Below are 25,425 nucleotides of genomic sequence, written 5' to 3' on the forward strand. Positions count from 1 at the left end.
ATTGTGCAATATTTATTTCTAATTACAATTAAATGAAATTTTGTCTTGAAGCCTGCTGTAGCATGGGTAACAGTCTTCATGTTGGGTACTCGTGTGTGGGCGTATCCACATGTGGGCGGACCTGTCTGGAGATGGATAGAGGAGCCGTGTCTCGGTTCCTAAAACCATCGGAAATATGTGCTTTCGACTCCCCATTCAACTCCCCAGGCTGAGAACCGCTGCTCTAGAGTCACGAAGAATCACAGTCAACTTGCTGGTGGTGCACACTCACTGCAGTACAATGTGTCACTATAATTTTTATATGAGCTGGGAAACCAAAGTCTTTGTGTGGCTCAATTTCTTTATTGTGATAATTGTTTTATTACAGTGATCTGGAGCTTAACCAGAAACATTTCTGATATGTGAGTGTAATCTTTGAACATCGTTGGTAAATGTTTCACGTCTTCTTCACTTTCAGCCAGTAGTCTCAGGTTGTTAATGAGTTCACTTATCTCAGGTTAGTAATGAGTCGTATTCCAATCCTGATTCATCATTCTTCCTCATACCGTCCAGTTTCTCAGATTATTTGCTTGGCATATAGATTGAATATGCAGCATGCAAGGCTAGAATTCCTTAAGGTAGGGACTGTATGGCTGATGGTGGTTATTCCGTGAAGTTCAACAATTCTTCCAGAGGAGCACCTCCAGTAAAGAGAGGCCCTCCACCACAAAGAGGAGGCCACCTCCTAAAAGGTCAGCCCCGTCAGGACCAGGGCACAGCAACAGGAACACGGGAGAAGAACTCCTGTATCATGGGGAAGAGATAGTGACAGAAGCTCACACCAAAGGCACTCTTGACTTTCCCCCCACCCCAAGATAATTGTGTCCCGGAGAGATGATGGAGATTCTACTAAAGACAGTTATTCAAGCAGAAATCCCCCCAGTTCTTGTGAAACAAGAGATGATTCACCACCACCAAGAGATTACACATATTGTGATTAATGGTCATTCCAGTTCTCTTAAGGATTATCCTTCTAGAGGTGCTAGTGATAGAGATGACGATGATCACAATGTGACTAGTCCGACGAGCCAAGTGGAGGTTCCTCTACAAAGATTCCATTGAGAGTGAAGCTAACTCACACAGGGCACCCACAAGCTTATGGTGGAATCAGTTGCTATGATGATTCCAGTAGCTCACAGGACAGACATGGTGGAGCTTGAGGCAGTTACTCAAGCAAATGAAGCGATCTCTACACAAGTGCTCATGATTGGGTTGACAGAAAGGGGGCTTTCCCTTTATGGAGATCGGGGAACCCCTCCACATGATTCTCATAGCAGTTTAAGTCCTGCATCCCCAGTAGGTGTGTAGGAAGCCATCTGATAGAGCAGGGGGCAGAAGCAGGTACTGAAAACAACAAAACGTTGAACCCAAATCCCTGTTCAAAGAAACAAAGAACAAAATGTAAACTATTGTGTCATAAGTATCCAAGGACTATTAAGGAAAAATTGTGTGACTTTCAATGTTTTTTCCTGTTTGAAATTCTCCTCCATAATTTTTATGTTGTTGTGAGGAAAAAGTAAAACCTGTTTAATTTTATTTTATGACATTACTTTCAACAACAAATCCTAAATGTGAAAGACTTGACTTGTGTACTGATGTTGTAATTCTCCTAAGTATCCCTGAAGGCTACATCCTATTTTATTCTTCCCAGTAAATGAGGCCAGAAATGTTAAGATCTTCCACAAAAATCTACCATCTAAAATGGAGAGATGACTCATTATGCATATATATCAAGCTAGATATTAGAAGGGTGGTTGGGTTTGTTGCTACCCTTTTAAGATTTCAGTGTGTCTTAAAACTGAAATCCCAAAATATTCTCAGGGTAAAGAACTGAGATCAGATGCTTACTTCAGGAAAGTACTATTCACTCACTTAACCCATAACAAAAAAGATAATTCTGGCCAATATGTTGTCTTTCTGTCATTTCCCTGGAAATCTGCAAAAGCCTCCCACTTCCCCCTACACCAGTAAGACCATTTAAAGTGTATGTTAAACAACTACAGAATACTAAATAAAAGTTTGGCCAAAGCAAAAAAAAAAAAAAGAGCTATAGTCTTGGAAACCCATAGGGGCAGTTCTACCCTCTCTTATAGTGTCACTATGGGTCAGAATCAACTTGGTAGTGACTGAGATACAACTTTATGGTAAGAAGTAATAGAATGAAATAGAAAAATTCTTTGAATACTGAAAATTACCAAAATTGATTCAAGAATAAATAGAAAACTAAATGGCCATTTTCCATTAAAATATAATTTATAGTTAAAAGCTTTTTTATAAAAAGTAAAAATAAAATAAAAGCTTTTTTATAAATAGCACTCTAGGCTCACATCACTTCTCTGGTGAGTTATACCCAATCTTAAGAAATATCTTATACCATCCCCATAAGGACTCTCAGAAGAGTTGTAAACACTTTGCAATTCAATGTATGAGGCCAGTAATGACTCAATATCAAAATTATATGTAAAAAAGAGACCTGAATAATTTTAGAATACAGAACTAAGTTCCTTTATAGTTTTGGAAAATAAAGAAGTAAACAAATACTAATTAATTGCATTCAGTAGTACGTGAAAAAGGATAATACACTATGATCAATTGAGGCTAAGTGAATAATTCAAGATTTCAAAATGTTTTTTCTTTTAGAATAATAATTTCATGTGAAACTACATGCAAAAATAGTACAGAAAGGACCTATGTTGATCCAACTTTCATCCAACCACCCCCATCTTAATGGGTTATAACTAATACAATTCTCGTACAATTGTTATGATGCTGAAGTTATACAAATAGGGTCAAGCATGGTGCAAAGGTACAATGTGGCTTCCAAACTAAGGTACGCTAAGAAGAAAAGCCTGGCATACACCTCTGACAATTAGTCACTCAAAATCCTATGAATCACAGCAGAATAATGTGTAAGATACTGCTAGGAAATGAGATTATAAGGAATTCAAAATATGACTGCAGCAGAGAGCCATCTTCTCAGCAGAGAATTGATTTTTAAGTACACAGATGACATCAACCCTACATTGGTGATGTAAATGATAAGTCTGATATAACCCAAACTTAACCAAACCCACTGATTCAGAGAGACCCTATAGGGTAGAATAGAAATACCCCAATAGAGGTTTCATGGCTGTAAATCTTTATGGAAGCAAACTGCCACATCGTCCTCCAGATCAGCTCATGAGTTTGAACCTCAGACCTTTTGGTTAGCAACTCAGTACTTTAAGCACCGTACCACTAGGTCTTCTTAAGTCTGACACACACATTGATTTCAAAAGTCATGCTATTCTATTCTGTAAATAGAATAGTAAAATGTGTAAATATAAATTATGCTTTCCTTAAAATATTGATTCAAATCAGATAATATTAATAGTTATGAAATAATTCATCTTTCAGTTTATTTAATCTCTGAGCATATGGAAATTTTTCACTTTAACTTCTAAATTTTAAGCCAAAAGTTTTATTGAAGGTGATAGCATACATAGGAATTCTGCAGAGGGTTGAATGTTTAGCTATTAACTGCAAGGTTGGTAGTTCAAACTCATCAGCTCCTCTATCTTTTATGTGTACTTATATAACTATCAGTGCATATTTTATTTTTTTCAGACATACAGAAGGTAATTTCAATATAACCTCCAGATTATCAAAAACGGATTTTTTTAGACACAGAGATAAACATTTATGTCCTCTTTATTATGTTATCTTGAGAAGTCTTTAAATCGAAAGCAAGGCCATAAAAATGAGCTCAGCACTTTAAAAAAGCAGATAAATTTGCTCAGGGAAAATAAATGTCCCAAGTCTTCACTGTAAACTCAGGTTGAACTCTGCCTGAACTCTGGGAGGTTTGGATTCACACTCTGTGTGGCTTTTCATTTCTCCATCTTTTTGCTTCCCTCTTGGAGCCAGGTGTCAATATGCCAGAAGTTTTCTACTGCAAAATATTCTTCTCCATCGTCTATTGAGCCAAATGTGAGTATGTAACTTCTGTGACTTCTTACATCTGGTCCCTATTAAAGTTTTTTGTGGCTTTACCTGACACCATTGATTGAATTGGTGAAATTTCACACACCAAAACTATTTTAGTATTTAAAGACTAAGTGCTGCAGATTGATAATAACAATGTTTATTAACAGTTCTTTGGAGACAATCTATATGTCTAAGCATCATACTCAAGACTTTCAGTTTTGTTGTTTTTTTCCACTTGTCCTCCAAGTTTCATCTTGAAAAGTGCAACCATATTCTTAACCTTCTAATTTATACAGCAGAGCAATGTACTGTCTCCCGAAAGTATTTGAATAACTTTCACATTCAAGTATGAAAAATCTTCTGTGATGAAAACTGTCTTCTCTATAAATATATTTATATAGAATTGTGGGGAAATAGATCTATGTGCATATATTTATAGGTTTAGTATTAAGGCAGCAGATGGACATTGGACCTCCACTCAAGTACTTACTCAATGCAAGAACATTTTGTTCTATTAAACTGGCATTCCATGATGCACACCTTCCCAACACAATCGCTGAAGACAAATGGGTGCATAAGCAAATGTGGTGAAGAAAGCTGATGCTGCCCAGCTATCAAAAGATATAGCATCTGGGGTCTTAAAGGATTTTAGGTAAACAAGCAGCCATCTAGCTCAGAAGCATCAAAGCCCACATGGAAGAAGCACGCCAGCCTGTGTGACCATGAGGTGTAGAAGGGCCCAGGTTTTAGACATCAAATAATAAAAATATCTTATCAGTGTGTGCCCACCTTCCTGATATGATCACTGAAGACAAATGTGTGCATAAGCAAATGTGGTGAAGAAAGCTGATGGTGCCTGGTTCTCAAAAGACATAGAGTCTGGGGTCTTAAAAGCTTGAAGGTAAACAAGCGACCATCTAGCTAAGAAACAGCAAAGCCCACATGGAAGAAGCACACCAGCCTGTGTGATCATGGGGTGTTGAAAGGATCAGGTATCAGGCATCAAAGAACAAAAAATCATATCACTGTGAATGAGAGGGGGAGTGCAGAATAGAGAACCAAAGCTCATCTGTAGGTAACTGGACACTCCCTTCCTGAAGAGTCACAGGGAGGAGACGAGCCAGTCAGGGTGCAGAGTAGCAACGATGAAACATACAACTTTCCTCTAGTTCTTAAATGCTTCCTGCCCCCACTATGATGATCCCAATTCTACCTTACAAATCTGGCTAGACCAGAGGATGTACATTGGTACAGATAGGAACTGGAAACACAGGGAATCCAGGACAGATGATCCTTTCAGGACCAGTGGTGAGAGTGGCGATACCGGGAGGGTAGAGGGAAGGTGGGGGAGAAATGGGGAACTGATTACAAGGATCTACGTATAACCTCCTCCCTTGGGGATGGAAAACAGAAAAGTGGGTGAAGAGAGACATCGGACAGTGTAAAAAAGACAAAATAATAATAATTTATAAATTATCAAGGGTTCATGAGGGAGGGGGAGCAGGGAGGGAGAGGGAAAACGAGGAGGTGATATTAAGGGCTCAAGTAGGAAACAAATGTTTTGAGAATGATGATGGCAACAAATGTACAAATGTGTTTGACACAGTCTATTGTTTTCCAGGTGCTTCCATGCCATGAAGTACCCTTGATTTCATCATTATATTTGAGTGATATAGAGTATCCCATTATGTGTACACACCAAAGGTTCTTTCTCCATTCTCCCATAGTAGCAGGAACATGGGCACAACCTATGGGATCCTGGTACTTGGATGATTTCATTGGGAAGAATGATTAGAGTCTGTAAGCCCACTGCCTTCAGCCATTACAGATGGCTATTTTAAATGGGTATTAGGGATGCCTTGCAATGTAGAAACCTACTTAAAACCATGAAGCCTTACCCAGTGCTTTGAGTACCAGGGTGTTTGCATTGAACAGAATTGCCACTAGAGATGTAGAGAGTTTAAAAACCAACTGTAATAGTCTGGGTACGTTAGAGAAACAAATTCACAAAAACGTATGTATAAGAGAGAGTTTTATATAAAAGGTAAATGCACATCAAGAAAACATCCCAACTCAGTGCTGTCTAAGGCCACAAATCCAACATTAACCCATATGTCTGACACCAATCCACAAAGTCCTCCTCCATCTCACAAAACACACGCAGGAGGAAAGCTGAATCAGTGAACGTTTAAGCATCTCAGCACTGGCAGGGGTCTGCACAAGGCTGCTCCAGCACCCAGGGCTGTATCGGGGTAGTTCCATGTGGCTTCTCCTTGGGGATGTCTTGCAGGAAGTGAGCCTTGTCAGCTGAAGCAGGGAACAGGCTATGGCAGCTGTACCCTGGTCCGACCATCAGAAAGCAAGAGACCTGAGAATTAGAAAGCCATGGCTTACCAAGCCATATATCTCTCTGCCCTTGAATTAACCCCCCACATGTGTTTATTGGCCATGTTGGCACAATAAACTTTAACTAACTCACCAACCAAACAGCAATAAAAAGGTTGCATTGGCTTCTTGAATCTAAAGCAAGCAGTGTGTTTCTTGACCAAAAGAATCGGGCACCATGGACTCTTTCCCCCACTACTGAACATTAAAGGGAGTCTATGGGCTTCCTGAAATGCCCACTAGGTGAGCACCTGGGGTCACTGTTGAGTGGAAGTGGGGGGAACTCAGCAAAGAAGACAGTTGATTCTGGCCACTTACAGGCGTGGACCTGGTTTATAGGGACTGGAGGAGAGATGAAAACAGGCTGACTGGTCTGAAGTTTAAAAAATTGTACGGAATCTGAGCCTATGGCATGACCCATCCCAAGGTTGTTAGAAATTGTGAAAGGATATGAAGTGGAGAGACTCATGGGGGAACTAACTCCCTGCCCTCCTGTAGGGCCCATTGACCTAGCTTGGAATGGCCAGGATTGCGTTGACCAGAAATTGATCAAAAAGATGAAATTTTTGATCCAATGGGCTGATGGTGCACTTTATTACCTGCTAATTTAATGGATGGCCCGCCCTGATCTGATTTTATCAATGGATGCAGATGCACAAAATTTTGACTGGAATGAAAATTCTTTACATAAAATAATATGCCTGTTTTCTCAGAGCTCTGGACTGGATTGATAGAAATCAGTAGTTTGGAAATTAGATACTCAAAAATGGACGGGGATAAAGGCATGGCTTACAAACTTTCATGGGTGAAGGAATCTATTGATAGGATTCTAGGATTAAGGTGTAGGTATTCACAAATTACAAATGTTAGGCATATAATATTTTCTTCACTTATGGATTAAAAGTTTTAAATGGGGTTGGTGAATTTCCAGTTGTATATGTTAATGATATCATGTTAGACACAATATGATTTTAATAGTGTCTTTGTTTTGAGATTACATTTTGTTAACAGTTTGCACCAAAGTGTCAGGTTTACAAGGGGTGGTTGGTGGTAGTTAGATGATTCTATGTCAACTAGACACTTCTGGGTAGGGGTGAAGTAAAACTTGTTGATGTAGTGGTAGCTTTATCACACCTCATTGGGGTGTGGCCTTTTGTATGAGAATGAGGGGCTCTGGGAATTGTCTCTATCTCTGCTCCACCTTCTTGCCTGTGGACCTCTGCCTGCCTCCATGGACCTATGTGGATGGCCTGACCTTAAGAGTTGTAGAGACCTTGCCATGCTTCCTCTGACTTTGGATCCAAGTGACTCTGGACTCACAGTGCTGTGATCTTGTTTCCCAGTTTCCCATTCTACTTCCATGACATGCAGCTACATAAGCTGCACTGGCATCAGACTGATGGGCGTGAGGGAGTGAGTTGGACTGGCTGGGATGTCTTCAGGATATATTATTACTTTTTGATAGAAAGCTCTTTCTTACACATAGATGAATGTCACTGGATTTGTTTCTCTAGACATCCTGGCCTAACACAGGCTTATAAGATGTTTCCCTTTTCTTGCTATTGTGAACAGAGCTGCGATGAACATGGGTGTGCAAAATTTTTAAAAAGTCATTTTATTGGGGGCTCATACAACTCATTGCAATCCATACATAGATGGAATCAGACGTGTTTGTACATATGTTACCTACCTTTTTTTCTGGACATTTACTTTCTATTGAGCCCTTGTTATCAGCTCCTCTCTTTTTTTTTCCTCCCACCCTTATAACTCCCTGACAGATTGTACATTGTTATTTTCATTGCTGTCTCCCTCCCCCCATGTTTTCTGTTGTTCTTTCCCCTGGAGAGGGGTGTATGGTTTTGTGTTGATCTTTGCGATCGGTTCCCCCTTTCTCTCTTCCTCTCCCTACCCTTCTGGTATCACTATTCCCACTCCTATTCCTGGATTCTGTGTGTCTGACTCCCATCTCTTATCTATGCCTGTGTACGTGTTCCGGTCTTGTCTGACTTGAGAAGCAGCGCTGGGGTCATTCATGGTAGTGGGGGGGGGGGGTAAGGAAACCTCAAGGAACCAGAGGAACATAGTGTGTTTCATTGATGCTTAATGCACCCTGATGACTCGTCCTTACCTGTTCCCCCTCTGTGGGGGGATTGTGCCACTGTCTACAGATGGGCTTTGCATCTCTGCTCTAGCAGGGGGGGTTGTTTTCAACAATATGTTTTTGTTTGTTACGTGTCTGCTGATGCCTATTATCCGGTCCCTATGACTGCTCATGATCACACAGGCAGTACGCTTCCTCCATGTGGACTTGCTTCACTGCTGAATGGCGGCTTGTATTTCTTCAAGCCTTTAAGAAAGACCCCAGATGGTGTATCTTTTAATAGCTGGGCATCATCTGCTATCATTGGCAACCATCAGCTTTCTTCACCACATTTGCTTATGCACCCATTTTATTTTCAGCAATTGTGTCGGGAGGGTGAACATCTCAGACTGCTGATTGGTTAGAACAAAGTGTTCTTGCATTGAGGGAGGGTATGAGCAGAAACCCAAAGTCCATCCCCTTAACTCAGTGTATTGCCATATAAATATATGTACATGGACTATAATACCTCTATTTTTGTGGATTGATGTATTTACATATGTACACCGTTATGTTTATACCTCTATCCATTGCTTTGCTTCCTAGGTCCTTCTCTGTTTCCTTTTCCCTTCCTCCTGCCCCACGGTCACTTGCTCCTTTATTTCCACCCCTCGGTACCTCCTCTTAGCTAGTTTGCTGTTGTTCCGACACCCTCCACCCCTCGGATGCCTATCTCCTCCTTGTTATTGACTCCAACACCCCAGTTGTTCCCCTGTCCATGGTGCAGCCTGCCCACTTCCCCCTTTCCCCAACACCCTCACCTCCCAGGTCTCCCCAGGACCATCGGTCTTGCTGCTCTCTCATCGGGCATGCCTCCCGTGCCTACCCTATAAAGACAGTTACACCAACTATGACATAGCCCAAACTGACTTAAAAATGATCATAGCAAATATATAAGAAAAATAAAACTTTTAAAAGAAAGAGAGAGAGAAGAAATATACAAACCTCCTGAGTCTGTTCGCTGGCCTTCAAGACTGTCCAGGAGCTTCCCCTCCCGGCCTGGAGTACCCCTTGGGGGCTACTCAGGGCTCCGTAGCTTTTCCTTGCTCCAGCTGCTGATCTGGTGTGCCCCCTTCTTGGTTTGCTCAATTTTGGGAGGTTCAGACCTCACTGTCCCCCCACCATGTGACCCCAGAAATGTCCTCTATCACAGTCTGCTCCAGTAAGGGGACAGCGTGACACATGCTGTTGTCAGTTGCCCAGCTCCCTCTGTGTCCCATTAGCTCCCGGCAGGGACATCATCCTCCGGGCCTGGTGTGCCAGCATGGGGCTCAGTCGGGCTCTCTCTCCTCCCTTCTGGCCTGCCTTCATGTGGATGTGACAGACTGGCCCCTCTCCCCAACCTGTAGGTTCAGCTCTGCTCCCCACCACACCTACTTTCAGGGAGGGGGTCAGTTTAGCTCTGGTTAGAGCCAACCTTGTAGCTCTCTCTTTTCATGCATTCTTCCCTGTGGCCACGCTGTCCTTGTGGTTTGGTGCATCATGGGAGGGTCTTCATTCCACTCCCTATTCTGTGGAGACAAGACCAGTACTCTCTCCCTGGGCGGGTTAGTGCCCTGCTCCCTCTGTCATCCTTTCACTTCGACAACCCCTCCTTTCTCCTCCGCCCCCTGCCTTTTCCTATTTTTGTGTTGGATCAACATATACCTCCTTGGGGTTGGTCCAACCTCCTCCCACTTCCTTATATATTAACCCAAATGTTATGCTATAGGGAGCTTCTCTATTATACCTACTGTGCTGATTACACTTACCTTATGTGACGCATGCTGTACTTCTCCTTTTGTGATTGGTTCACTCCGCTTAGCATAATTTTCTCCAACTCTTCCCTTGAAAAGACATGTTTCATGTGCTCCTCAATGCTTTTTAGTGATGCATAGAACTCCATTGTGTGTATGTGCCAGAGTTTACTGATCCACTTGTCTACTGATGGAAATTTAGGTTGTTTCCAACACTTTGCAGTTGTGAATTGTGCTGCAATAAACATTGGCATGCATGCGACTGGTTGTTGTTTATTTCTTACTTCTTCTGGGTATATTCCCAGTAGAGGGATAGCTGGGCCATAAGGTAGCTCAATTTCCACCTTCTTTAAGTATCGCCAGACCACTTTCCATAGTGGCTGTACATATCTACAGGACCACCAGCAATGTAGGAGAGGTCCTGTCTCGCCACATCCCCTCCAACATTTGTTGCTCTCTGATTTTCTGATTTGAGATCACCTCAAAGGTGTTAGATGGTATATCATAGTTATTTTGATTTGGATTTCTCTGATGGCTAATGATCAGGAGCATTTTCTCATTTGTTTATTAACCATTTGAGTCTCCTCCCTAGTGAAATTTCTTTTGCCCACTTCTTCAAAGGGTTAATGTTTCTCTTTTTGCAGGCAAGGAGAGTATTGTAGATTTTCATAATAAGCCCTTTGTCTGTTGTTATTGCTAAAAAGCCTCTCCCAGTCAGTGGGTTGCCTTGTTACCTTCTTGGTAAAGTCTTTTGATGCACACAGGTGCTTTATCCTTAGTAAATCCCATGTGTCAATTTCAGATTCCCCTGCACGTGTACACTGCCCTATTGCAGTTAGCCTTTGTATTCCCTAGGCCAATGTTCTTAAGTGTGTCCCAATTCCTTCACTAATGGCCCTGATGGTTTGGGGTTTTACTTCTAGGTCTGTGATCCACCTTGAGTTTGTTCTTGTGCAAGGGGTGCAATAGACATCTTGCTTCATTTTTCTACATGTGGATTTCCATTATCTCCAGCACCACTTGCTAAATTGGGCATCATTCTCCCACTTGATGCTTTCGGGACCCTTATCAAATATCAGTTGTCTATATGTTGATGGTTTTATTTCTGGGTTTTCTATTCTTTTCCATTGGTCTGTGTATCTGTCATTGTGGCATTACCATTCTGTTTTGACCACTCTGGCTGTGTAGTAGGTGTGAAAGTCAGGTAGAGCGAGTCTTCCAACTATGTCCTTCTTCTTGAGGAGTTATCTGCTAATTCTGGGCTTCTTCCCATTCCATATGAAATTAGTGGTCAGGTTTTTCAATGCTTTGAAGAATTGTAAGGTTGTTGGTATTTGAATGGGGATAGCATTAAACTTTCTAAAGTGCCCTGGGTAGAATAGACATCTTTACTATATTGAGTCTTCTGATCCATGAGCATGGGATTTTCCTCCATTTGTGGAGATTGCTTTTGGTTTCCTATAGTAGGGTCTTATAGTTTTCCTTATATAGGTCTTTTGCTTTCTTGGTTAGATATATCCCTAGATATTTCAGTTTGGTCTTGGCTATTGTGAATGGTACTGCCTCCTTGATCTCCTCTTCCATGATCTTGTCTGTGTATACAGCAAATCAATCAACTACTGTTTGTTAATCTTGTATACTGCCACTCTTCCATATTCCTATCACTTTCAGTACTCCGGTTGTGGAGCTTTTGGGATTTTCAATGTACAGAATCATGTCATCATCAAATAATGATAATTTCACCTCCTTCTCTCCCAGTTGGATACCTTTGATGTCCTTTTGTTGTCTTATGTTATTAGCTAGAACCTCCAGTACATATTGAATAGAAGTGGGGACAAGGGACATCCTTGTCTGGTCCTCTTTTTCAGTGGGATTGATTTAATCTTTTCTCTACTGACTATGATGTTAGCTACTGGCTTTTCAAAGATAGCTTGTATTAATTTGAGGAATCCATATCTTACTGAGCATCTTAATTAGGAAAGGGTGTTCAAATGCTTTTTCTGCATCTATAGATATTATCATGTGTTTCTTATACTTTTTCTTATCAACGTGGTGTAAAATATTGATGGATTTTCAGATGTTAAGCCATCCCTGCAGCCCTGGAATGAATCCTACCGGATCCTGATGGTTGATGTGTTTTATATACTTTTGTATTCTATTGATCAATATCTCATTGAAGATTTTTGCATCTATGTTCATTAGATATATTGGTCTATAGTTCTCTATTCCTGTAGGATCCTTTCCCTGTTTGGGTATCACAGTTATACTGGTTTCGTAAAATGAATTTGAGAGTTTGCCATCCTTTTCTACACTCTGAAATACTTTGTGGAGGATTGGTGTCAGTTCTTCCCTGAATGCTTTGTAGAATTCTCCGGTGAAGCCGACTGGTATGGGAGCTTTTTTGTTGGTAGCTTCTTGATAACCATATCTATTTCTTCTTTTGCTATGGGTTTATAGAGGTTCTTGACCTCTGTCTGGATAATCTAGAGAGGGATTGTTTTTCCAAGTATTTGTCCATGTCTTCCACATTGCTGAATTCATTAGAGTACAGACTTTCATAGTACTTTGTGATTATCCTTTAATCTCAAATCTTAGTCTGTTGTGATTCCCCCTGTTTCATTCCTCATCTTGGCTATTGTTGTTTTCTCTTTCCTTTCTTTGGTTAGGTTTGCCAGTGGCCTGTTGACTCTGCTGATCCCTTCAAAGAACTAACATTTTGTTGCATCAATCTTCTGTGTTGTTCTTTTGTCTTCCCAGTGGTTCAATTCTGACCTTTTAAAATTATATCTTAAAAAAATTTTATTAAAAAAAATTATTTATTTATTTTCTTTTGCTGCTTCAGGATTTGTTCTGTTGACTCTATTCTATTTGCTGGAGGTTTTGTGAGAGTGTATCTGTCATAAGTTTCTCTTCTTTTTTCATATATGACCTAATTTCTATCCAGCTACCTCTGATGACTGCTTTCACCGTGTCACATAGGTTTTGATATGATGTATTCTCATTCTAATTAGCTTCTAGAAATGTTCTGATCTTCCCTCTAATCTGGGTCAGTACCCACTCAAGTCACAGAAGGTTATTACTCATTCTCCAAATGTTTTCCCTTGTTTTTCTGGTCATCTGTAAAATTTCTATGTGCTTGAAGTTACTCAGGCTTGAACTGTGTCCCATCATGTTGTCTATTTTAAAAAATGAACCATGCATGCTTGAGAAGAATGTGTATTTTTTTGCATTTGGATGGAAATCTCTATTTATGTCTATCAGATCTAGTTGCCTAATTGTAGTATTTAGCTCTCTAATCTCTTTTCTGAGCTTCCTTCCCAATGCTTTATCTTTTCTGAAAGCAGTATATTAAAGTCATCTACTATAATTGTACCTGTGATAGCTTTTTGAATGTTTTGAATAGTTTGACAAATTTCGTGGGTCACTCATTGGCGCCTATATATTTATTATGCTCACTGGTTCCTGGTAAAATGATCCTTTGAGCATTTTTAAGGGCCCCTCCTTATTCTATGGTTTGAAACTTGAGATCAGTTTTGTCTGGGATTAGCATTTGTGACTCCTGCTTTTTTTTGAGTTGTTGTTTGCTTGTTATATCTTCCGCCAGCCTTTTATTCTTAGTTTATTCTTGTCTGTGAGCTTAAGATGTGTTTCCTGCAGGCAACAGATGATGAGTTCCTTTTTCCAAATCAGTCTGGAATCCTTTTGATTTTGGTGTAGGAGTTAATGCCGTTGACATTTAGAGTTATCACCATCTGTGGATTCATTGCTGACATCTCGTGCCTTTTGATTCGACTGTTTTCCTATCACCCTTCTTATCACTGTGCTGTGCCTTCTTTTCCCTCTGTGACCATGTTATCTTGGTGATTGGTATTGGCTAGCTGGCTTCTGGTTGAAATTGAGCTATATGGTGTTCTCCTGTTTCTGCTTGGTGGATGTTGGTCTTCTGGTCATAGTAAGTTTGCAAGGATCTTTTACAGGGTTGGGTGTCTTGCAGCATATTATTTGTTTTTCCTTTTCCTGGAACACCTTTATTTCTCCTTCTATTTTAATAAATAATTTGGCAGGGTAAATGATTCTAGGGTAGGTGATGTTTTCTTTAGCTTTTGGAAGATATTAGTCCACTCTCTCCTCCTCTTCAAGGTTTCTGTTGATAGGTCTGAGCATATTCTTACCTGAGACCCATTATATGTGATTGCCTTCTTTTCCCTTGCTGTTCTTAGAATCTTCTCTTTTTCCTCAAAGTTGGATAGTTTAACTATTTTATGCCTTGGTGAGGCCTTCCTGGGGTTTAGTCTATGGTGTCCTCTCTTGGTGTATGAGTGACTTATTCTGATTCATTAAGGTGGGGAAATTTTCTTCCAGAAATTCCCTTGTTAGTTTTGCTATTGAATTCTTAGCTGTGTCTTGTTCTGGTATGCCAATAATTTGGATATTGTTCCTCTTCATATCATCAGTCATTGATCTCAGGTTTTCTTCTGCCTCTTTTCTTATCTTGTTTGATTGTCCTTCTTGTTTGCTGAAGTCTGCCTGATTGTCTTCGATATCACTGATATGGTTCTCAGCTTCCTCCAAACTGTTCATGAGATCTGTGATCTTATGTGTGACTTCTGCTGCTTCAACCGTTAGCTCCTGTATTTCCCTCTGGTGCATGGATTCCATTCCCTCTATTGTGGATTCAATCCACTCTATCACAGACTTCTTCTCATCTATCATTGCATCCTTAGACTGTGTAGCTTCCCTCATGTCCTGTATTACTCCAAGCAGCCTTCTGAAATGCTAGATTCACAACAGATTCTTCTGAGTGTTGTTATCTCTGCTGTTGTGGTTTGTCTTTCTTGTTGGGAGTGATGTGGTATACTGTTGTTTACATGATGATTTAAAAAAGGTCGGCCCCATATTTCTGGGAGACCAAGAAGTCTTGTGTTTTTTATCTGTGTGACTGCAACTGGTGTTTTCAATGGCTGCCGTGACCTACAATGGAGGTGGTGCAGGCTGCTGTGTTGGTAGGTGTCCCAGTGACTCAGTGGTCAACAGCAATGAGAGATTTCAAGCACTGGTGGGGACAGCTGTGGGGAACTCAATTTGACTGGTGAATAGCTCCCAGTACAGTGATAAGGCTGTAGGGGCCCAATGGGAATGTGGTGGTCCCATTCGGGTCTAAGGTAGTGTGACCAGTGTAAGCTGGGGGAGCTCCCATAACCGGTTTGCTGGTTCCCTAGATTCCAGATCTAGGCTAGATTTGAGGGAAGGGATCTATTCTTCACTGTTCCACTCCCTTATGGGCTGGGACTGCTGCATGGGCTGGGACTGGGTGGGTGGGTGGGGCAGCCATGATCCCTGAGCTGTGATAGACCCAGGCAGCGCCTATGTGAGGCCCTAGGGCTGGGCGCTTGCTGGACTGCCTGCAAGGACGTTGCGACTCCTCATGGCTTAGGCCAACGCGGTGTACAGCAGGCCTGCAAGGCCCTAGTCTGGGTCTCTGCTTCCCCGTGGCTCTTTGTTCGGTTGTGTGCAGTGGTCCTGCAAGGCCCCAGTCCACTACTCTGACTCCCCACAACTCAGGCCAAAGTGGCGTGTGGCAGAGCTGCAAGACCCCAGTTCGCAATTCATATGTCCCGCAGTTTGTGCTGAGGCAGGGTACTGTACAGTTCTCTGGGTTGGGAGGCGCTGGGGCTGCCAAAATCTGCCATATGGGAAAAATGGTGGGCGGGGAGTGCGGGCGCCACTCTGTGTATGGTGAAATGCCAGGGCGATGATAAGCTGAGGTACCCTAGAAGTAGCAGGGGCTGGGCCCCGCTGGCCCGGCAGATGTATCCGCGAGACGGTGGAGGTGACCCAGGCACTGGTCCTGGGTGCACCCAGCCACAGGCAATCAGACCTGCTGCAGGTCTGGCCCTTGGGTCCTGGGAGGCTGCGAGGAGGGACCAGATCTTGCAGGTGGAATCGCTTACCCCGTTGAGGGAGGGGGACCATGGGAGATGGGGGCAGCTCCCCTATGTGGGGACCATGAATGGACTGCTGCTATGTGGTGGTCAGACCCAGCTTTGGGGAGCTCTACATGATAGCCATCCTGTTCCTGGGTCAGTGACCTGACAAGGGAGTGAATGGGGGGAGGCACTGGCTTGTGGTGGGGTGCACAAGGGTCACACCACCAGCTGGAAATCCCTGATACATGGAACCAGCTTTGTAGGGCTTGAAACAAAGCAGGTGTGTGGCAGCGCTCCTCCTGGACAAGTAGCACCCCTCACAGTGACCTTTCCACTCAACAGAACACTTCTACTTGACCTCCCAGACACCAGACTCACTGGAGCTCCCCATATGGGCCTCTTATCTTGGTGCCATCTTGAAGCCTTCTTGGGTGTGCTAATACTTGTTATTATTATGACTGCTTCCCCATTTTCCATATCTTCATTCCTCTTCCTTTTCTTAGTCTTCTAAGTGTTTTCCTTTGATAAATGTTTTTATTTTTGTCTTAAATGTGATCATTCTAAGGCATATTGCATGCATATTTTATTACTGTGTTAACAGGTTAGAGTATTCAACTATTTTGAGAGGTAACATTGATCAAGAATCAATTTTACTAAATTAAGAATGTGAATATGCACTGAAGACATTAGTGAGAAACACGTGTCCAGGAATTGATGCAGCAGCCAGAGATGTGTTTCAACAAGCTAACGAACCCTTGGAAGCACTTACCCAGGGAATTTGGAAGACAGTTCCTTGGTGAAGTAATTGGGAGAGTTCCATGTTTGTACTACTTCTAAAGAAAGGTGACCCAATGGAAAGGTCATAGTATAGACAATATCATTGCTATCCCAGGTAAGATTTTTTCTGAAAATCCTTCAACAATGGTTGCAGCCATACATAAACAGAGAGCTGACAGAGGTTCAGGCCAGATTCAGAGTATGCAGATAAAGGAAACCATCACAGGTGTCAGATGGAACTTGGCTGAAACCAGACAATACCAGAAACAGGTTTATGTGACTTTTTTTTGACTACGCAAACAAACTATGTGGAACAAATAGCTTTTTTATGTCTTTATTGAGTTTTTCCCCCCCTTGATGATAAAGTCTTTCCTTGATAGAGGTTTATTGAAATCTCCTACTATTACTGGTGAGTTCTCTGTTCCTCACGTCAAGCCTGTGAGCTTTTTATGTATTCAGAGGGTATTTCTTTGTGAGTACAAAAGTTAAAAAATGGTTGCTTCTTGTTCTATTATTCCTTTAATCATCATGTAGTGTCTTGTTTTTTACGATGTTATTTCCCTTGAAGCATATTTTATCAGATTTATATTTCCAGTCCAGTTTATATTTTCCTACAATTCACTTGGTAAAATTTCCCTCATGCTTTCATTTTTAGGCTATGTTTGTTTGGAGGTATTGATGTGTCTCTTGTCCGGTGAATTTAATCTCTTGGCATACAATGTCATTATTGGCATGTGTGGGTTTGTTCCTTCTGTTTTGTTGTAAGTTATTTTGTTTTTATTTTTGTTATTTCTATTAGTTTTGTTGTTCTTTTCTGTGCTTTTCAAGCATATTTTGTTTTTATAAACAAATTAAAATGATTTTGTTTTTATTAGTTTTGTTGTTTTTTCTGTTTTTTAAGCATATCATAAAATCAATAGTTCGGTCACATCAAGAAACATTGTACAATCATTATGAAAATTAGTATGAGAACATTTCTTCAAACTTGTACTCATCTTTGTTAGCTCCTCATTTCCACCCAACCTCCCTTGCCCTATCCAAAGGGAAAATTAATCTAGTTACTCTTTCTATAGGTTTACCTATCTGGATTTCACATACAGAAAAACATCATAAAACAAACAAGAAAAACCTAACGAGAAAAACAAAGCAATCAGATAATAACCTCAAACAAAAGAAAGCAGAAGATATTAAAATCAGAATTAATTTAAATGCATCCTAAGGAAGATCAAATGATAGGGTGCTAAATATTAACCTGTGTGTTTAACAACCCACTGCCTAATGCATTCTGCATATTAGCAAGGTTATTTAAATCCCTTGTTCATGGTCAGACGGGATTCTCCTCGGAATAATTTAATCAATGCGTATTTTACATTTAAATTAAATTAAAATGGATCTGAAGGGAGATCAAATGATAGGATATTACATTTTGACTTCACTCTGTCTGCCATAATCGACTTTACAATGTCCTTTGTCTCATGACAGAGCTGCTCGCATTCCTCAGCTATGGTCAGGGGATTCACTGGAGACTAAATCCATGAGTGGACCTTGCAAATGGACTTTGGGTTTCCGCTGTCATCCAGAACCTTCTGGAACCCAGGTGTTTACAATTTAAGTTCTGATGCCATTTCCCCTTTAGATTCGGATTACATTATTTACAATACTTAGATCACTCAGTTTGATGTGCTTCTTTTATGTGGACTTAGTTGATGTCTCATTTAGATGGCTGCTTCATTGAAAACAACCCTTTGTGATTTCAGATGCTATTCTTTTCGTAGTGTCATTATTTTTACCAAAGATATTAAATTTAAAACAATATTGAGAAAAAGGAAACTTTATGAGCAGAGGCCAGCTTAGAACCATAATAAATGATTTATTGACTTGTACAGGTTAAACTCTTAAGTAATTGGACACTATTTACACAAACAATGGAGTAGGTGATAGGGAAATTCGTTCAATGATTTTCATTCACAGCAGCAGAGCTGTGCATTCCAGATTAATATATGCCATAACGAAGCAAATGGGGCGTTCAAATTGTAAGTATGTGGTAGTTCCAGGCAATGATTCATTGGGCACGCTCAAGCAAGCGATTCGAACCAAAGTGCAGTATTGGCTAGGTCTATGCCCTTGAGCTAGTAGTTATCTGTTTCTTCACACACTAATGAGTTTCAGCCTTAAGTCCAATGGCTACAGCTGAGTTTAAGGTATAGCTCAGTTCACTTAGTGTGGTTTCCACCTCGAGCTTTTTTGGTGAGGCCAATGATGTTGTGTATTTCTGTTGTTTTGATTAATGTTTTCATTATATTGATTTCAGGGTGTTGTTAACTCATATGTTGCTCTCAGGTTTGTGCGCTGTTTTGTTGTTTCTCTATTAATGGTATACCCATTAGTACTTTTTGTAATGGTCTTATTTTCACAAATTCCTTTATTCATGGACACCAACAGTGCTGCAGGTGAGGCTGGATAGAAGCCCCATTGCTGTTGGGTGGGGCTCCTTGCTAGATCTCAGGGACAGCTGGAGTTTTCCTTGCTTGGTGTTGGTGACAACTGGTGCCTTTCTAGCCAGATATGGGGACATGCAAAGCCTTCCTTGTTTGGGTGTGGCTGGATATTTCCTTGTTTGGTGGTGGCTGAGTATTTCCTTGCTGGGGAACTTTTTCTTTCTTGGTGTTTTTCTCCTGATTGTTGTAGGGAGATTGACTTTTCATGTGATGAGTAGACCTTCTTCAACTGGAAGTCCCCCCCCCCCCCCTCTCTCTCTCTCTTCCTCAAATGGGAAAATTTATAGCAAAGAAATCACAAGGCAACCCAAGTTCTGGTTCACCTGTTTCAAAACTTCAAGCTAGTTTAAGAAAGCAGATGGATGTTGATGGATGGACTGTAAACCGTTCATGAAATGTCCTGTGTAACCATGAAGTGAATGGAATTAAGAAAAGCAGAAAAGTGAGCAGCTGTGACAAGGTCAACATGCAGATTCCAAAGAGTGGAAAATAAAATTCCTTTCAGGATGAGCACTACCCATCTGGAATTATTAGAATCAGTGACAAGCTGTTTCAGGAAACTGTTTTAAGTGCTTCAAGAATGAAGTGAAAATTATGAGGTTTTGCTTTGATAAAAAACATGATGAATTTCAGTTCCTGAAAACTGACTGACATACAAGGAAGGGAAATTATCATACTTCTGATACTATCATAGTTTTTCCTTTATAGGATAAATGTGCTTGCTCTAAAGTGAGGAAACACAAATTCTGGAGGTCCTATTGTCGCTTTAATTGGCATGCTCCTATTGTAGGCTTAATCTGAATGCCACATCACCCATTTTCAGGAGAAAGGAGAAAAAACCATTTTAGGAGAATAAAAAAGCAAACTCACTGCTCTGAAGTCACATCTGAATGGAAGGAGAAAGCCTTATCTTTCTCCCACGGAGCAGCTGGTGGGTTTGAAATTTTTTGAGTCCCTGTGAGTGAAGCCCTGATGTCAGAGTGAGTTACATATTGGGTTGTAATTACAAGGTTAGCCAGTCAACACCACTAGGCACTGGGCACTGGAAAAAGGATTTCTACTCTCAGGTAGATTTATAGTCTTAGCAAGCTACAGATGCAGTTTCAACATTTCCTAGAGAGGTGCTATGAATTGAAATTGACTCCATGGATTTGGTAGGGTAGAAGCTTGGGCCCTACTCCTCAGTGTGCTCTTGTTGATTTTGATTTGCTTGGTTTTAAATTTCAGTGATTGGAAAAGAACTAAGTACAGAGTAGATCCTATGGAACTATTCGTGATGAATAATATATAGTTATTAGATCATTATTGTTACTATACATAGTTATCCTATAATGATGCCACGAATCCAGGCAGCAGAGTCCACGCCGAGACACCTAGTCCAGAGCCAGAGGAGAGAGTGGCTCTGTTATCAACAGAGAGCTCAGAGTTGGTTCTCTGGTCAGGCTTCCTTATGAACGAAACCTTTAAGGTATTTCACACAGATATTGCTTCAGAGATTGAGCACCTGTGCCATCTTGGAATTCATTTCACCCTCAGGACTCCATTCCCTAGAATCCATTACACCTGGCACCCCCTAATGGCAACAGAACATTCCTGGAATCCTAGAATCCCTCACAGCCCTTGGAACGTTTCAATTCTCCCTGTACTTGTACAAGACAAGACTTTCTTTTCTTTTCTTTGTTTGTTTTTTTAACTTCCATAGCGTTTAAGTTGTGGTTGGTTACCGCTCGGAAACTTAATAAAATTCTCCTGTGTTGTTGCCTCTATGTCTGACCACAGTAATTCTTTTTCTTGGTTAAAGACAAGAACCTAATTTCGGTAGCAGTTTCCATTTTGTTTAATTCCTGTTAGCTTCATATTATCTTTTACATCTCCATAATCTTGGAAAGGTTAACACTGTCTGTCACAGTTCATTGCCATTATATTTGAATGTATTTCTTTTGTAAACTGGTTGTTGACTGGATTCTTAGCACTGTTGAGTACTGTGGATCTCAGTATAATAGCTCAGTGTGATGGTTGGGGATTATGTCAACTAGGCACTCCTGGGTAAGGGTAGGGGTGGAGCGTGGATCATTAATAGGGTTGCAGCCTGATGGTGTCCCCATGGGGGTGGGTGGGTAGCCATTTGTATAAGAAATAGACTGAATTGTCTAATCCTTTTTGTCCCTACACCTTCTGCAGGAGCTGGAGTTTGCATCTGGTTCCCCCAACTCCTGTTGTGTTACCTACCAATCCCAGGAATGGTCAGCGGACTAACACTAGTGGATTCATTCACCTGATTTAGGATTCGTTTACTCCTGCATCCGCTGTGTGCCCCACACTCCCTCTACTTCGTCATCCTGCTTCCAATTAACCAACTTCTATGAGTCAGAAGCTTGACTGGAACTCGACTAGACTTAGCTACTTCGACAATTGTGCAAACCATTTCCCAATATAAGTATCTTTCTATACAGTAATGCACACCAATAGGCTTTGCTTCTCTAGAGAATTGGTGTGCTATATATAAAAGAAACTCAGAAAATAAGGGCAATGTGAACCAAAAGAGCTCAAGAAATGGAAAATTAGGTTGGGGACTATGTGAGAAAACATGGGTATAAGCCATTTGTACACACATTTTGGCAGGTGGAGTTCCTAGCTGCAGGGCAGTAAATTATTTATGACTCTTCTGATCTTTGTTATTCTCACCAAATGACTTTTCCTGATGGGACTAGGTAAAAAGGTGGTGGAGGGGAGATACTGATTGGATTATATGGTTTAGCTGTAAATGATTATTACAAGGTCAGATGTGATTGCTCTCTTGCTGGATATAAAGTTAGTGTGGTACTTATGTAATCTATTGTCAATTGGAGATTTAAGAGTGAAGGGGTGGAGTTTAGCTGTCAATCAGCTCACAGCTTGATGACCTCATTTGGAGGCACTAAGGAGATAAATACCTCATTAGAGACAGACAGGACAAAGGCTCACTCCTTGAGAGACATTTCAGGTAACAAGTCACATGGAGCCAGGCTAGTGCCCTGAGCTGGAGGAGCCACGTAGAGACCCCTACCAGTGCTGAGATGCTTACAACACCCCTGGATCCACAAGACTTCTCACCCACTGGCTTGTGATCTTCCTGCATTTGGCATCATTGCATGTGTTGCATGAATCTGAAGAGGGCTATATAGATTGGCATTGGACATACGGGCTAATATTGGAACATGGACCTGCTCCGGACTGGGCTGGGGTGTTTTCTTAATGTAAAATTACTCTTATACACATGAGTCTCCCTAGATTTGTTTCTCTGGTCTACTCGGACTAAAACAGTTAGCCATCTCAGAAACATTGTCTGGGATCTCACTATCAGCAAGAGAAGAGAATCTGGAGCAGAAAGCATCCTTCGGACACTGGTTTGCCTTTCTCTGCCTGACCCTCAGTTTTTGAGACTGGAATTGTGGTGTATTACCTGGCCTGACATCATCAGCTTCCCAAGTCTTGTGCATGAAGAGGATCCTCAAAACGCATGTCTGAACTTCACATTTGGGGGTTCAAGCCTCAAACTAGGTGAGTCATCATTTTCCTTCCTGCTCTGAGTTCTGTGTGGCCATTGCATTGACTTTCAGAAGGCTGGGCCACAAAGAAATATACTTCCAGCACAGTGGTGGCTGATAGCAGGGATAACAGAGTGGTATAGTAATGTTGAAGAGTTGGATATTTGGGATATCCTTACTCTGCGCCATTTTGGAACTAGGCTTGTATTGATTTTTTAAAATAAATTAATTCTGTATGAGCCCAAAGTATCATTAACAGAGGGCTTTTTAAAATCAGGCCCACACCAACAACATAGGAATTCAATGGGATTTTTAAAAACTACATATTTTATGTATTATCTTTGGTTAGCCATCGACACAGTTTCAAAACTTTGGCCATGAAAATAGTTATTTTTCATTTGTGGAAATGTACCAGCATTCTATGGAGTCATAGCAAGATTGTATCTATTTTAGAGACTGGTAGAAGAGAAAGCAACAGTTTTCTTTTAGATAACTTGAGAAAGGGAAGTTTTGTACTGTGTGTGTGTGTGTGTGTGTGTGTGTGTGCGCTGCTACAGAAAAGTCTGCCTGACGTAGGGAGTATTGAACTAGATTAAAGAATTAGGGAGATCATCCAAAGCACACCATTTTTTTAATGATTCAACAAATATATAGACCTACAGGGGGAAAGTTTCTTACTGGCAAGTCCAAGGTAGTTGTAAATAAATATTCCTCCATGTTTCTGTCCTTACAACTATTTGATGTGTGTGTAACTAACAGCAAACATATGAAAGGTTTTTTCCTAGAAGGTTTTTGTTTGTTTCTAAGATATGTGTCCATCGTAGAAAATAAACGGATAGTTCCTGTGTTCCCATTCATTGTGCTACTTGCTGAGTCCTAATTGGTGCATTTCATTCAGCTACATGCAGAAATCATTAGTAGGCATGAATTTATTAGTTATTAAATTTTTTAAATTTTAGTAATGCTGATTTATGCTTTCCATATAATTTTCTGTGCCAGATTGATTTTCTTAATGGATCTTATTTCCTTTATTGCTGTTGTTTTATTGTTTACTGTGTGTTTATGGTTTTCTTCTTTTGTATCTTAATGAGAAAGCGTATTAACTGCCTTTGAAATTACACTGTCATTTATTATTTTTTCCCCAAGTTTAACTCGGGCTCTTCTTTTACCATAAAATCATCTTAATTCTTCTCCAAATCCTATTCTGTTACAGCATTGTTTATTCCTTTTACCACTTTGCAGTTGGCCTAGCTTACAAATGGATATTTTATCCCTATTTTCTCTTTTAATTCTTGTAGTATTATTTTACTTTGAATATTTCTATATCAGAATTTGTCAGTGTGTTAATAATTATTTCCTACTTTTGACCATTTTCTGTTTAAATAAATTAAGAGAAAGTCATAATTGAATAAATGAAGAAAGTAGTTTCTAATCAGTTTTTATGATGTAGCTCTGCTTGATACTTAGCTCCATGAGAGGACCCATGATGATATGGGTGCTACAGTAGTGTGTCACAAAGAAAACAAATGGTGCCTGGCTATAGAAAGCAAAGTATATAAGGTCTTAAAACTTTGTCTTATAGCAAGCAGTGGTTGGTGAGTTATCAGTGAAAGCCACGTAAAATAAACACACCACCCTGTTAGATACAAAGTTTGTAAAAAGTATAATCCAACATTGGAGGAACAGTTTGTAGACGACTTCATTCAGATGACAGTGAAAGCCCCAAATCCATTTGCAAGTCCACCCATGGATTAATTAATACTCGAGTGAATCCCCTTTGACTATTGACCATGGTGTGAATAACCTTATCATCAAACAGAGTGCCCTGGAAAGTGAAGCAATGCAGATGGATATATCTAGGTTAAATTTTTACACATTGTCACTTGTTTTCCCTTTTTACCTATTTTAAATTTTTTCTGTTTTTTTTTATTTCCTCCTTTCTTTGGATTGAGTCAATTGAGGTTTTTATGTTTTAGGGGTTTTTTGGGTATGGTTTTCTTTATATGAAATCCAGGATTGGTAAATATATAAACAGTCACTCAATTAATAGTTTTTAGGATTAAAGCATTGGAGAGTAGGGGAAACGAGGGTTGCTAATAGTAATGAGTCCAAGAATGAAGAAAATGTTAAAAGTTGAAGTGATGATTGAACAATTCTTTTTAATATACTTAAACCGTTAAATTGTATGGTATGTGAATTATATCAATAAAACTATTAAAAATTTAACAGGAAAAAGGAACAATGATTTTCTATCAGAGGACTTAATGTGAACAAGTATGCAGAAAAGTTTCAATCAAGGAATGAACATGTGAAGAGTGTATTTTAATTGGCATATAAAATGTGTCCTCAAAAAAACCCCCAAAAACAAATAAAATAAATAAAATGTGTCCTCTTTTTATAGAAAATAAGGACTGAAAACTTAGCACATAC

General features: G+C 40.4%; 1 pseudogene; it reads left to right on the forward strand.

Annotated features, from left to right (window-relative positions):
• Window positions 1-628: 628 nt before the first annotated feature.
• LOC142455974 (RNA-binding motif protein, X chromosome-like) lies at window positions 629-1,304 on the forward strand (annotated as a pseudogene).
• Window positions 1,305-25,425: the final 24,121 nt, after the last annotated feature.

The sequence above is a fragment of the Tenrec ecaudatus genome, chromosome 9 (assembly GCF_050624435.1).
Source record: "Tenrec ecaudatus isolate mTenEca1 chromosome 9, mTenEca1.hap1, whole genome shotgun sequence".
Taxonomy (NCBI): domain Eukaryota; kingdom Metazoa; phylum Chordata; class Mammalia; order Afrosoricida; family Tenrecidae; genus Tenrec; species Tenrec ecaudatus.